This window comes from Silene latifolia, chromosome X (assembly GCF_048544455.1).
Source record: "Silene latifolia isolate original U9 population chromosome X, ASM4854445v1, whole genome shotgun sequence".
Taxonomy (NCBI): domain Eukaryota; kingdom Viridiplantae; phylum Streptophyta; class Magnoliopsida; order Caryophyllales; family Caryophyllaceae; genus Silene; species Silene latifolia.
This window is the reverse complement of record NC_133537.1, coordinates 242,680,227-242,690,088: the sequence shown is the minus strand read 5'-3', so window position 1 is coordinate 242,690,088 and position 9,862 is coordinate 242,680,227. Positions and strand designations below refer to the sequence as shown.

Here is a 9,862-nt window from a genome sequence, read left to right as displayed (position 1 = left end):
ACGTAACAAGGTTTGTACCCCGGGGTGGCCGAGTGCACTCCCTCGCGAAATAGGTTTTCATGGTTTCTACTTTTTGGTAAGGCTAAGTCTCAATTGTTTATTTTAGCGAGAGGTCATGTCAATTTATTATCTATCACGTTTTAAGTGAACTAAAGCGGTGAACTATGATAATTGTAATTGACAAGGTCGATAAACTCGATTAAAAGAATGATGCATGTTTTAGTTATGGCGATTTAGCGATGCATGCAACATATAAATAAAATGCAAAGCATAAATTAAATCCTAGTATGGCCTTCCTAAAATAGAAAATCTAATTAACTATTACATATTCGGAAACCAACTCCATTGGTCCCTTGAACTTCAGTTTTGGCACGCATCTCGAGGCAACACCGTCTTTATGTATCGCCTTCTTGAGTGACACCGTCTTCAAGGAACTCCGAAATAATTAAATTACATAACAAATTACATAATTTACTATTATACATTTGTAATTAAAATAAAATAAATCTATTAAATTACAAAATGGTGATATGAGATCACAATAAATTACAACCGAATCGATATTCCCATACATTTCGGGTAATACCAATTAAAACTAAGGCCATACTAAGTAAAATTACATAATTCAAAAATTACATAAAAATAAAATTATAACAATCATAAATAAAATGCAGCATTATAATATGTATGAACATGCCCAATTTTATACTAAAACGCCTTTAAGGAGCCAATATCGTATATTAAACGGTTTTTACGGATTTGCGTGATTCAACCTTATAAAATCCCAATAAAATACATAAATTCATATTTATGCACAAGTTAATTACCTCAACCATCTTAGGACTCAAAATTAGTCTCCACTAACCATTTGACTATAAGTAACTTATATTTCTTAAAATTGTTCATTAATGGACTCAAAATTACAATAAAATGCTATAAACTCCAAATAAATCATAAAAATTTCAAATAAATTCAAAATTTGAAATTTAAACTCATGAACATTCTGGAAAAATACCATGACACTCATAATGTTCAAAAAACTTAGGTTAAAACATTCGAAAATTTATCGGGAAAAACAATGTTGCGGTTTATCGGATTATTAATTAAAATCATAAAAACATGAGAAAAATTATACACATCAACTTTTCAATTTTAGATCTGAAAAAGATAATAAAATGCAACATGTGACGTTTTTCCTTAGTCAAGAAGTATGTTTTAGCAATTGTTCACTAATTAAGTCACTATTTATGCTATTTTTCATCAAAAATCCATAAATCATGCATGAAGACTTAATTATAGCCTATTATTTTACACACATCTTGTAAAATTTCATGTGACAACATACTAAATTTCTATGACCAGATTCGAAATATTTCTCATATTAATCTATTTTTCATTTAAATTCGATTTTTATCATGAAAAATCCATATTTCGAGCATAAGAACTCCAAAAATTTTGAAAATTTCCAGATCATCTAAAAATAATATATGTGAAAACATATACAAAAACCACCTGAAAATTCGAAGTTTAGCAAATTTTCGTCCAAAATTGACATTTTTATCATAAAAATCACATTTTAATGCCAATATAATATAAAATGAACAATAAAATCCATAAATTAACCAAAATATCCTAAATACATTTTAGGATGAGAAACATTAACATGCATAAATTATTTTCGTGATATATCATAATAACACAAATTTACAAGTTTTATATGCTAATCGTATAACTCGGAAAAACTATAACCGATTTGCATGCAAACAACCTTGTGCTCTTGATACCGCTTGTTGGAAATCTATATCTCATTACTTAACATATTCTTATATGTTTCAAATTTATTTAGTCATAAAATAAATTTTAGATCTTATGCATGCAAACTAAAAAGATAAGAGAAGAAATCATGTTCCTTACTATTATAATTTCGGTCATCATATGGGCACCAACAAGATCTCCTTCTTGTTAGTTTTTGAGCTTTCCATTAATGGATGAACATTCATGACTTCAAGTTAGAAGCCCTCCAATTAGTAGCACCCAAAACTATCCCTTAATCCCACAAACTAACATGTACTAGATATTTGTAATGTGGTTTACCTTAAAATTGATTACTAATACTCATATACTACTACTAGTATTATTAGTAATTGATTTATACAAATTAGATTCATAAAAATGAATTTTATGAAGAACAAGAGAGAGAAGGTAAGTATTTTCATAAAAATGTAAGAGAATGAATTATTGAGAAAAATCTCTCTAATGTTGTGTATAAAAAACCGGTTGGGTGGGGGGTCATTATAGGCTCTTTTATTTTTCCTTTTTATCTTCACAAGACAAAAATGTGCAAGTCTTTTGCATAGTCAAGTCACTATCAATTGTCATGGACAAATGAACAAGACAAATGAATAAGACAAAACTACTAAAAAGAGCCACCCAATTTCGGTTATCATGTAATATGGAGTCCATTTTATTTTTGTCAATTGTACAATTGTATGTCATGTGACATGTGACATGTCTTATGTCATGTTTTAATTTAAAATGCATATTTAACAAATTAAATATCATTTACAAATTAAATAAATCATATTTAACAAATTGACTAGTAATATAAAATTACTTTCTCATAAAATGGTCATTTAATTACTAGTAAGTATAATTCACAACATCTTGTAATTATAACTAACTTATCATTCTCATCTCGCGTGTTTCGCAAACACCGATTAATTTTAGTAATATAACTTATTAAATTACTAAATAAAATCTCATTTAATCACATTATAATAAGATGTCATTTCTCTCTTGTGATAATAATTTGTTCAATTTTAAGGAATTAATTAATCTGTATCGGCATACAACCAATTAACCTTTTCAATTAAGGAAATCGTCCTTTAGGTGTGATCTCAAGGGATCAACTGATCACCACCGTCGCACGACAGTAATGTCAAACTCTAGCCAACCAATCATTACCGATAAGTGTGGACCAGTTGACTATATATATTATGTATCATCCCTTCCGTATTCTTGTAATGAGATTTAATAATGATATTTAAATCATGTGATCGCACTATCGTTGAGGACATATTTCCCAACATTTTCTAGTGCTAGAAAATTAAATTCTCTCTACAACTTGTGAAATTTTAGAGAAAGGAAAAGCTCACAAATTCCTCTCCTCTTAACCGAAATAGAGAAGAACAAAATAAATATTTTTGGGTCAATTTTAAGCTAGATTAATAATATTACTAGTTCATAATATTATTAATTATTAAGAGTAACACCTTGGGTATATGCTTTTGGGAGAGGTTCTAATTTGAACCTTGTTCATCCATTATAAGGAAAGCTCAAGAACTAACAAGAAGGAGATCTTGTTGGTGACCAAATAGCCGAATTTTTGATGGTGAGAAAACGATTTTCTCATCTCTTGTTATTTAGTTTGCATGCATAAGATCAACAATTTATTTTATGACTAAATAAATTAATTCATATATGAATATGTTAATTAATGAGATTAAGAATTCCAACACAAGCCCCTATTCAAACGATATAAAGATTCATTCAAGATTTATATGAAGACGAAGTCCGTCTAAAGATTAATCAAGCTTGGATGATGACGTAGCCTATACTCGAAGATCTCCGTGAAGATTAGAATAGTATAGGTGATTGTCTCGTAATGATAATCAAGAATGCGTTTCTTGAATTGGTAAAATTATAGCTTTGCAGCTATAACATTACTAGTAAAAGAGCTCAATGTTATAGCTCTCGTACTATAACATTGAGATGCTAAGTTTATTATACACAACTTATAATGTTTCAAAAATTGTTTTGAAAATTGTTTAACATTTATTTTAAATGTTTTGATAAAAGAATTTATTTAATTAAGCCCGGTTTAGTGCGGAGTTTGGCTTTATGTTGAACGTTGATCAGTAGTCTTGATGGGTCAACTTATGAGTTGGACTATGCTACTGATTAGGGTTTTAACAAAGCCTCTCCTAAAACCTAAATTCTAACCCATATATTGAGGTAGGGTTTGCACGAGTCACGAGGCTTATGAGTCGTGACATCTTGTGTCACCTAGGGTATATTTGATAAAGATTTTATTCTATAATAACATCTTTACATATCTTATATATCTTACTTAATATATTTGTTTATGATAAAAGATATTCTTGTTTTAGGAAATCTTATCATATCTTAGAATTTATAGTAAAGATAATAATTGAATAGATTATATTATATCTTTTGGAATATTCTTTATTATCTTTTAAGGCTTTTAGGAATGAAATAATAGAAGATATGATTTGTTAACATATCTTTTTTATTCGGCCAATTAAGGTTTCTATAAAACGAATTGTCTTGCTCTTTCTTTCCTATAAATACTTTGTTATTTACAACATTTAAAGTAGAGACCTTAAGCATAAAAATTGATTTTAATTTTACAAAGCAAACCGTGTGTTTTCAAGTAGAAAAACCGATTTGTTATTTTGAAAGGTCGTGTGTTTTAAACTCGTATACTCATTCTTATTTTTATCGTTATAAGATAATAGTGCTTAGTTGATTTATTACTTGTTCATTAACGTGAACCTTTGCAAGAATCATTAGTGCTTTCTTATTAGCGTAAGTTAGTCACTCGAGTATTTAACGGTACTCATTGAGTTACAACTATAGTTAGTTGTACGAGTTGGATTAGTAAATTTGTAATCCGTAGAAAGGTACTAAATTTATTAATCGAGAATAGTGGACGTAGGTTTCGACTTGTGAAACTGAACCACTTCAAAAACCGTGTGTCTCCTCGTTCTTTCGTTCGTTTGTTTATTTCGTTTTACATTCACTAGTTGATTAGTTAAAGTTTAATCAATAAACTTTAAATAATCAAATTACATACACATAATCGAAAAAGCTTTCAAAAGTTTTAAATCCTCAATTCACCCCCCCCCCCCCTCTTGAGTATTTTGGATCAATAGACTCTTCAGCAAGCTAAGAGGAAAGAATACCAAAAGGACTAAACATTGGATGTTGCATGGACTTTGTGCCTCAAGTTGCATGGATTTTTGCATGGGAATTTGTTGGATCAATTAGCAAAATACAAATGAGATCAAACATCCAAGTCAAGCCCAAATTGCAAGTCAAAAGTCAAGGGGAAAGCATGGGATTCCAAAAGATCTTAAGATGCCAAATGCAAGCATTAACCTGGTGATTAATCGCACAATTAATCACCCACATAGGATTCTCCAAGTAATTAAGAGAGAAATTAAGGCAAATAACCGAGGAACACACGACCCCGATCGGGGCCGCCCAACCCCTATCGGGGTTGCATGCTCATTGATTGCTTACGTTTTCTTCGCCTCTCCTATAAATAGGAGACGTATTCCAAGGATTTAGGCATCTCATTTTTACGTCAAAATTTACTACAATAAGCCTCAAGCATTATAATTTCTCTCATTAGTTTTCTCATTTTTAGTTTACAATTTGTTAAGCATTCCCTTAGTTAATCTTTCAACATTTTGTACTTTAAGATATTGTTCAAGCATTTGATATTCAAGTTTTTGGTTATTTGTTATTTGTTCTTCCATATAAGTTCTCCTTTATAAGGTATTTCTAGTTTCAAGTTTGCAATTTACATTATTATTTTAGTTACCTCATAGTTATTATAATCAAGCATTTCATTTTACATTAGCATTAATCCTTTCACATGTTATATTATCTAATTTACATAAATCAAACAACCATGTTTAACATTTCTTATAATTTAGTTTGCAATTTACATTTTAGTATGAGTAGCTAAATTTCCTAGTCTAAAGGCTAGGGGAGCCATGCAAAATCAAATGTATAACATTTTTAAATAAGTTTATAATAATATTGTTCATTTGTTTCCATCACATGTTTGCATTGTTACGTTTAATCTTTGATTATCGGCCGTAGTCGTAAATTAAATTTGTTCATTCATTCTAAAGTCGAGAGGCACGGAATTGAATTAGACTAAGCATGTGTGGTAGGACGACCTAGTCATGGACGGGAGTTTTTCTAGGACCCGGTCTATGGTTGATACTAATGCCGTAAGGTGGGTATCTCTAAGCCTAAACAATTGACAAAATTATTAGTACCAAATTTATCATGTTCATATGTTTACCTTTGCATGAGTGACCCGAACCCTTTAGACTCATTTTTATTATATTATTACATCGTAATTTTTATTAATCATCAACCAAACAAACCAAACCCAAAATCGAACTCCACCTTGATAAAAATCTACCCATAGCAATTCACGACGTAATTCCCGTTTCCTTGTGTTCGACCCCTATTACTACATTAATTTGTGTCTAGAGAATTTATCTTTGCATAGGTACGCGATAAGCCTTTCAAATTTTGGCGCCGTTGCCGGGGAAACGGTTTTATTGATTTTTGACATGTCGATTTTTATCTTGTTTTCCTTTGTCTTGGGAAACACTTGTTCCTTGAGACCGTTACTTATCACTTCTCTAGAAATTGTTGTCTTATGCCCAGGTCCTCACGCAAGGGAGAATTGCTTTCACCAGATTCCGATCCCGAGAGAACCTTTAAGAGAAGACGACGGTTTTGGAAGGAAGTAAAAGAGGCCTCTTCTCCCGTACAAGCCGAAAGTGCTAGAAAGTCTTACTTAGACGATCTAGAAGCTCTTGAAGAGGAGGAGGTTTCAAGTTCATCATCTCCACCACCATCACCATCTACTACCAAAAAGATGGTGAAACTTTCCGATCACTCAAAGCCCACCGCGGCCATGCTTCCGGCCGGAATCACAACCACTCAAATCACCGCGCCGGACTTCGAGATCAAACCGGGTTTCTTTAGTCTTGTGGAGAGGAAGCAATTTGGGGGAAGTCCTTTGGAGGATCCCAATTTGCATGTGCAAAACTTTTGTGACTATTGCTCCATGATCCGTCAAACGGGCGTCACTCAATCCCAAATAAGGGAAATACTATTCCCTTTCTCTTTGAAGGACAAAGCCAAGCTTTGGATCAATAGCCTTGACCTCACCGCCATGGGAATCACCAATTGGGAGACTTTGGCTCTTGCTTTCTATCAAAAGTTTTTTCCACCAGAGAAAACTCAAACTTTGAGGAGCCAAATTACCGGATTCGGTCAACAAGCTCTTGAGAGCTTATATGAGGCTTGGGAGAGGTACAAAGGGCTTCAAAGACAATGCCCACATCATGGGCAAGATGATTGGTTTCTAGCAATAACATTCTACAATGGATGTTGTGCCGAGTCCCGAAGGATTCCTGATTCCGCCAACAATGGGCGGTTTGATCAAATTGACACCGACCTTGCTCATGCCACGATCGAATCTATGGTGGTCCATGATGCCCAATATGTCAATTCCCGAGTTGTGCCATCCAAAGGTAAAGAAGAATCCTCCAACAACTCCGTTTTGCTAGCTCAAATTGCTTTGCTCCAACAACAATTGGCGGAAAGGGATGCTAGAGATTCCGTTCAACAAGTCAATGCCATGTCCTCAACAAGCCAAATCGTTGTGTGTGAAGGTTGCGGAGGTGCGGGTCATTATGCCGCTCATTGCCAAGCTCCCATTGAAGAGGTAAATGCCTTTCTAGCTTTAAGACAAAATGCTTATCCACCGGGTACATTCTCAAACACATATAACCCAAATTCAAGATTTCACCCGAATATGTCTCATAGAAGCAACAATGTGCTAAATCCTCAACCACAACAACCACCACAACAAAATGCCTATGTCCCTCAACAACAAAAATATATCCCTCCACCGGGTTATCAAAATAAAAAAAGCCACCCACAAAACAATTTCCAACAAAATCAACCTCCACCACAAAATGCCCAACAAAATAACCAAGAGGGAGGTAAGCTTGAGGGCTTGATAGTCCGTATGCAAAAGGAATCATTGGCTCAAATCCAAAAGAATGAGCAAGCTCAAAATGCCGCAATCAAAATGTTGGAACAACAAATGGCTCAATTGGCCTCATCTAGCTCTTCAAGGAAATCGGGTCAACTACCCCCTCAAGTTGAGCAACCACATACTACCCTTAATGCTATCTCCTTAAGAAGTGGTACAAAATATGATGGGCCATCCATGCCCAAAGATGATGAAGAGGTACTTGTTGAGTTGGAGATTTCTCCAAATGATAAAGCAAATGAAGAAATTCCCAAGAAAGTTGATGACCCACTTGTTGTTGTTGAGAAAGTCAAGGAAGTGGAGGATACTCCTCCAAAGAAAGATGTTGAAGCAAAGATTCCGGAAAAAGTCAAAAGTGCCATTTCCTCATAGATTGACAAAGCATCAAAAGAATTCTCAATTAGGTAAATTCATGTAAGTTGTGAAGAATCTACAGGTAACCGTTCCTTTTACCGAATTAATCACTCAAATTGCATCTTACACTAAGTTCATGAAAGACATTTTAACTAAGAAGAGGAATTTTGATGAGGTTGAAACAATAGCTCTCACCGCTGAGGTGAGTGCTCTTTTGCAAAACAAGTCCTCTCCTAAGTTAAAAGATCCCGGTAGCTTTTCTATTCCATGCACAATTGGCACCTACCAAATTGATAAAGCTTTATGCGATTTAGGTGCTAGTGTGAGTATAATACCTTACTCTATTTGTGATAAGCTTAATATGGGAGTCTTAAAATGCACTAGTGTCACATTGCAAATGGCGGACCGTTCTATAAAATGCCCTTTGAGAGTTTTAGAGGATGTTCCCGTTAAGGTTGGTAAGTTTTTCATTCCGGTTGATTTTATTGTTCTTGACATGGCCGAAGATGCCCAAATCCCAATCATTTTGGGAAGACCATTTTAACACACCGCGGGTGCGTTAATTGATGTCAAGAACGGTAAAATTACATTGGAAGTGGGTGACGATAAGGTCACATATAATTTGAATAGTGCCATGAAGAGTCCAATGATAGAAGAGTCTTGTTATTCTATTGACATTTTGTATGTTGTTAAAATTGTTATAGAAGACTCTACCCCTCGATCTTTATCTAAAGATCCCTTGGAGGCACTCTTGCTTTTAGAATCATTTGCAGGTGATGATGAGATTGGAAATGAGGAGATTGATGCTTTGGAGCAAGAATTGGATGGAGAGGAGCTATCATTGGAGGAGAGCTCAAAATTTATAGGCTTGGTTGCTACACCTCAAGATCTTGAGGTACAAAAACCCGAGCTTAAGCCCCTTCCTTCCAATTTGAGGTATGCTTTTCTAGATGATGAGGGGATGTGTCCGGTAATCGTTAGTGCTAAATTAGATGAGAATCAATTGGCTAAATTGCTTCATGTCTTAAGGTCTCACAAGAAAGCCATTGGTTATAAACTTGACGATTTAAAAGGCATAAGTCCCGAATTTTGCATGCACCGAATTAATATTGAGGAAGATCATAAACCATGTGTCCAATGTCAAAGACGACTAAATGCTAACATGCAAAAAGTGGTCAAAAAAGAAGTGCTTAAATTGTTAGATGCGGGAATTATCTATGCGATTTCCGATTCTAAATGGGTGAGTCCGGTCCAAGTGGTTCCTAAGAAAGGAGGAACCACCGTAGTAAAAAATGATAAAAATGAGTTAATTCCAACTAGAATTGTGACGGGTTGGAGAATGTGCATTGACTATAGGAGGCTAAATCTAGCCACCAAGAAAGACCACTACCCATTACCCTTTATTGACCAAATGTTGGAAAGGTTGGCATGTAACAAATACTTTTACAACCTAGATGGTTATTTCGGGTTCTTTCAAATACCCATTCACCCGGATGACCAAGAGAAGACCACGTTTACATGTCCCTATGGTACATTTGCCTACCGTAGAATGCCTTTTGGTCTTTGTAATGCCCCCGCCACTTTCCAACGTTGCATGATAAGCATCTTTTC

The 9,862-nt window shown here is 34.0% G+C and overlaps 1 non-coding gene across 1 annotated transcript; it reads right to left on the bottom strand.

Annotated features, from left to right (window-relative positions):
* Positions 1–7,080: 7,080 nt before the first annotated feature.
* LOC141624900 (small nucleolar RNA R71) lies at positions 7,081–7,192 on the bottom strand. Its single transcript, XR_012534703.1, has one exon. It is a non-coding gene; the product is annotated as a small nucleolar RNA R71 (small nucleolar RNA).
* Positions 7,193–9,862: the final 2,670 nt, after the last annotated feature.